Below are 5,710 nucleotides of genomic sequence, written 5' to 3'. Positions count from 1 at the left end.
AACAGATTTTATCTTACATAGAAATTCTTATCAAGATCAATACAATGGAGTAATGATTCTGTCATGCTTGTGAGAGGGGAGAGAGCAGAATATGGGCCAGGTTTTCACCATCACTGATCATTGAGTAGGTCAGGCCTAAAGAGAATAATGCATTTAACAATGAATTTAACAATGAATTTAGTGGTAATATCCCAAGGTATTATTTTTATAGTGAGGAACAAAGAAATTATCACCAAAAATACTCAATACTTTCTGAAATATTTTGGCCAAATGGTAGGATAGGAAAAGAATTATGAGCTGTAAATATTAAAAAGGTAATGACAAAAAAAAAATCCTTATTTTCAGATGACATATTGTCTCCCCCAAACTCTAGAAGAATGAACAAATACTAGACCGAATAACAGAGATTATATTTTAATTGCTAGTAACTAGAACATTTAAAAATCAATAGTTAGGACTTCCAGAGTAAACATGAGTACCTAAGTTAAGATTTTCCCCTGTTGCTTCATGGAAGTCATATAAAAGCGAAAGGAAAATGAATAAATGTCTACAAACTCCATTTTCAACTTCACTAGAAGACAGATGGACCCTGTAGATGCCAAAGCATGTACAATTCACCCCACAGAGATTGGCTAGAAGTCATGCTGCTGTTGGTGAAGAAAAGAATGCTAGGGATCACAACAAAAATACATTTTTGCTTTTACAAATACAAGGAGCTATCCTTACAGGCAAAACCTATTTCCCTTGTTTGCACCAAGTAGAAGGAATGAGTTAAGAAGCGGGAAGAGGGGGAGCTGGGGATGGAGCTCAGATGCTAGGCACTTATCTAGCATACACAACACCTTATGTTCAATCTCCAGCATGGTTAACAAAGAAGAAGAGGAAGGGGGTTGTGGGAGTAAGAGGGGAGAGAGAGCAGGAGTCTTCTTAAATCAAGTTTGATTAAAGGAAGGAAAGGGTAGACTGCATAGCAAAATGGGCAGATAAGTCACCTTTGCAGGAATTATAGTTGTTCCTCCATATCTGCCAGGATTGGTTGGAGGACAGCCCCAGACACCAAAAGTTTCAAGTCCCTTGTGTAAAATGGCACAGTATTTTCACGCAACCTATACACATCTCCTCTATACTTTAAATCATCTTTAAATTAGATCTAATACCTAATATAATGTAAGTGCTGTGGAAAAGTTATTTTACTATATTGTTTAGGAAACAATGACCCCCAAAAAAGTCTGTACATATTCAGGACAGATGCAACTTTCTTTTCATATTTTTGATCTGTGGTTGGTTAAATCTGTGGATGTTGAGCCCTTGGATTTAGAGGTTTCCCTGGCTCTTTTGGCCATGGCTTATCCCCCAGGAGCTGCTTTTCCAGGAAAACAAAAAATCATTCAATAATGACATAAAATAAGAATGTTAGCCAGGCATGTTGGCACACACCTGTAATGCCAGCACTTGGGAGGCAGAGGCAGGAAGATCTCAATTTCTAAGCCACAAGCCTAGGTTACATAGCAAGACCCTGTCTCAGTTTTTTTTTCTTTTGGTACAACATTGCTATAAGGACAATAAAAAAGAAAAATTGTGAAAAATACCAGCAAAACAATAATCAATGATGTATACTCATTAGAAAACTGTTCCTATGAAGTAGTTGAAATTTTTAACCACACATAACAAATGAATTTTAAAAACTTAGAGGTTGCTTTTATGAAGAAACAAAAAAGCAGAAACTGCAAAAATCAGGGAACAGGTGTAAATTAATGATCAGTTAATTAAAATATGAGTTGGAAGAATTCAAAGACAGCAGAAGGAGAAAAACATGACAGAAAATATATTTAAAGTAAAGTGAAATACTTGAACCAAAAATATAAGCCCTAAAATGAAGATAGAGGAAAACATAGGTAAAAGTTTTATAAATTTGTCATTGAAAAGTGTTCCGACATATGACAAAAATAAGGAGAAAAATACTGATCTGATTATATTAAAATTTAAATTTTTTGTTTATAAAAAACAAGTTAAATTATGAGAAACATTTGAAACATACATTATTAACAAAAGTGGATTTCTTAAGAATTGCAAACACATACCTCACAAGTTAGTAAGAAAAACAGAATACCTCACTATGAAAAATAACTAAAGGATATGAATAGACAACTCAAAAATAAGAAATACAAATGGTAAGTGAACTTATAAAAAGATGCTCAAGCTTAGTGCCAGAGACTCTCACCTGTAATTCTAGCTACTTGGGAGACTGAGATCAGGAGGATCACTGTTTGAAGCTGGTCTGGGCAAATAGTTCTCAAGATCCCCATCTCCAAAATAACCAGAGAAAAATGGACTGGAGGTGTGGCTCAAGCAGTAGAGTGTCTGCTTTGCAACTGTGAAGCCTTGAGTTCAATCCTCAGCCCCATCCCCCACCCCAAATTCAACTTCACAATAAACAAATGCAAATCAACACAATGAATCAGTACTGCTGGCTATTAAACTGGTAAAGATTAAAATGAATGAAAGTACCCAGTGAGGTGAGAGTGTGGGGGGAAGGACACCAATATTCAATTGGTATAAATTTATAAAATTGCACACTTTGTCCTAGTAATTATACATGTAGAATTTTCACAAGGAAATATACAATAAATGCAGAAATGTGCATGAACTAGTTTTTTTCTTTTGTTACAGCCAAGAATTGAAAAGACATGTATCAATAGATAATTAACAAGTTCACCTATACTTAATAATACTGTATCCTGTATCATGTCCTTAAAATTTTTAAAGGAAAAAAATTAGGTAAATAACTAAGGGAACTCAAACACATACACACATAATATATATGCACAAAGCTAATAATCACATTAAAATGTGTTGGACAATGTGAATCATCAATGAAATTTAAATTATAAACAGAATGAACTCACATCCAGTAGACTATCTAAAATCAAATACAGTGAAAACGCTAAATGATACAGACTATAAAATGACATACCTTCAGAAAATCACTGAGCAGTTTCTAAAAATGTTAAACACATAAATACTCTACAAACAAAACATGTACTTCTAGGTATGTAATTATGAGACAGGGAAGAGTGCACATTAGCACACAAAGTTGTATAGAAATGTTTAAAGCCATTTTATTTAAATTAACCAAAATTGGAAACAATTCAAACATCCAACATTTAAGAATAGTTAAATATTATAAACATTATTTAATCAATTATACCTCAATAAAGTTGTTTAAATAAATAAATAAATAACAAAAGAATAGTATTTAGCACCAAACTTGGTAACATGTATAAATCACAGAAAAGATTTTGGTAAGGAAAAGAAGCTAGGCAGAAAAGAAAATGTACTTCATAATCCTAGCCATACAAAAAGAAAACATTAAAATAGCAGTGGCCTCCTTGAGGGAGGGGGTACAATGTAGAATTAGCTGGAATGAGTCACAAGGGAAAGTTCCAGGTGTACAAATCATAGCAAACTGTGTATGATCTGTGCATTTCCTGCACATAAAATATATACCTCAATAAAGAAAATACAGCTAACTGAAAGGATGTGCCCTTTGCCCCAGCAGATCCCCATAGCAGAAACCAGTAAAGCCAGCACAGGATGCCCCGTGCAGGATAAGATAAACAGGATGGGGGCAGGTGGAATGTGAGGAATGTGAGGAATGTGAGCAGATTGCAAAAGACGACTAGAAGTATGTGCAAGATGTGCCCTGCCTGCTTGCTAAATGTAACCGTGTGCGCGAATACTGACCCTTGAATCTATAGGCTAAGAAGTAATGTACTCTTAAATGGATAGGCTGGAAATGTATGTGGTGTTACAAACTCATTGGCTATGTACTGTGCGGGCTTTTGCTGTAACGGCCGGTAGGGGCCTATATAAGATCTTCCCTAAAGAGGCTCGGGGTCTTGTCTACCCAGTCGGACCTGTGTGTCTGTGTGGGAGCTTGACCCTGGCTTGCCAGCTCAATAAACTCTGCTTTGTTGATTGCATTCACACGTGACTCTCTGTCTCTCGGAGGAATAGGATTCTCGGACCCTAACATTTGGAGGTTCCACCGAGATACCCTTTTTCGAGAAGGCAGACCGTCCACGAGAAAGCAGAGGTGATTCCAAGTCCTAGGCATTGGGAGAGTATGAGATTCTCATTTGGAGGGAACTAATTGGTAGATGATTGTTCCCGTTTGGGCCGCGGCGGAGATTTGGCCAATCCCTGGGGAGATTCATTCTGGGAATCTCATTAAGGGGACCACGAGGTCCTGCTGGGAGAGGCTTTCCTCTCATTTGGGCTCGAGCATTTCAGGAATCCTGGCGCCAGGTGAAGAACTAATTGAACTAGTCGACTGACCACCCGTCAAGTGGACACCCTTCAGCCTGATATCCAAATTGGACAGTGAGGAGATTGAATGGGGTGCGCACCAGTGTGAGAGAAGGACCGGTCCAAGTGAGTGGTGGAGAGTGTTCTGTGTGTGTGGAGTTATTGTTGCTTTCACCCTTTTTGTTCTATCTCTCCTGGTGGTTGCTTCTCATCCCACAATGGGACAGGGACAAGCAACCCCAAAGTCTTTGATTCTCTCTCACTTTCCAGAAGTCAAAAAAAGGGCATTAAATGCGGGTCTGGTCATTAAGAAAGGTAAGTTCGACACCCTTTGTTCTGCAGAATGGCCCACCTTCGGAGTCAAATGGCCCATTCAAGGTTCCCTCTCCCTAGACCTGATCACTAAGGTCAAGGCTGTCGTTTTCCGACCAGGCAATCAAGGCCACCCAGATCAGGTCCCCTACATTTTGGTTTGGGAAGATTTAGCGGGGAACCGCCCCCCCTTGGTTAACAGCTTTTCTGACTCACCCCTCCAGTTCGGCTCCCGGGGCTAAAACCCCAGTCACACCTGCCTTGGTCATAAAAGAGGAAGAGAAACCTCCCCTTCCCTCCCTGACCAGTCCTCAAAATAGGACACCCTCTTTACCACCCCCGGTCTTACCGGAGAGTTCCCCCCTTTACCCATCCCTCATGGGGGTAGAGGAAGATCGGCCGCCCCCATACATGACTCCCCCTGGTCAGGCCAGTGCTCCGGAGGAGGAAATTTCCTCATCCTCCTCAACAGGACCGATGGCCGGAGGAGGAATGGGTCGAAGACTCCGCCCCCGAGGGGTACGGGAAAGGGAGGGAGAAGATGGGCCCTCCTCATCAACACATGGGAAGGAAACTGTCCCCACATTTCCAGTCCGGACGGTAGGCCAAGGAGGACCAGGAGGGGGGCAACAGTTTCAGTACTGGCCCTTCTCCTGCAGTGATCTATATAACTGGAGGATGCAGAACCCACCCTTTTCAGAAGACCCTAAGTGTCTCATAGATCTCCTGGAGTCCATCATGCATACACACCGCCCCACATGGGATGACTGTCACCAGCTGCTCAATACTCTTTTTACGACGGAGGAGCGGGAGCGCATCCTCCACAAAGCTAGAAAGAATGTCTTGGGGGACAATGGGAGACCCACAACCCTCCAACTGGCCATAGACGAGGCCTTCCCCCTACGCTGCCCTGATTGGGATTTCAGGACTGTAGAAGGTAGGGAGCGTCTCCGAATCTACCGCCAGACTCTTATGGCAGGTCTCCGAGCAGCTGCTAGGAGGCCCACCAACTTTGCAAAGGTAAAGGCAGTTGTCCAAGGGGAAAATGAAAGCCCGGCTGTGGTATTCTCATTCATTAATCAGGCAGCTC

This window comes from Castor canadensis, chromosome 4 (assembly GCF_047511655.1).
Source record: "Castor canadensis chromosome 4, mCasCan1.hap1v2, whole genome shotgun sequence".
NCBI classification, from domain to species: Eukaryota; Metazoa; Chordata; class Mammalia; order Rodentia; family Castoridae; genus Castor; species Castor canadensis.
This window is presented reverse-complemented; position numbering follows the sequence as displayed.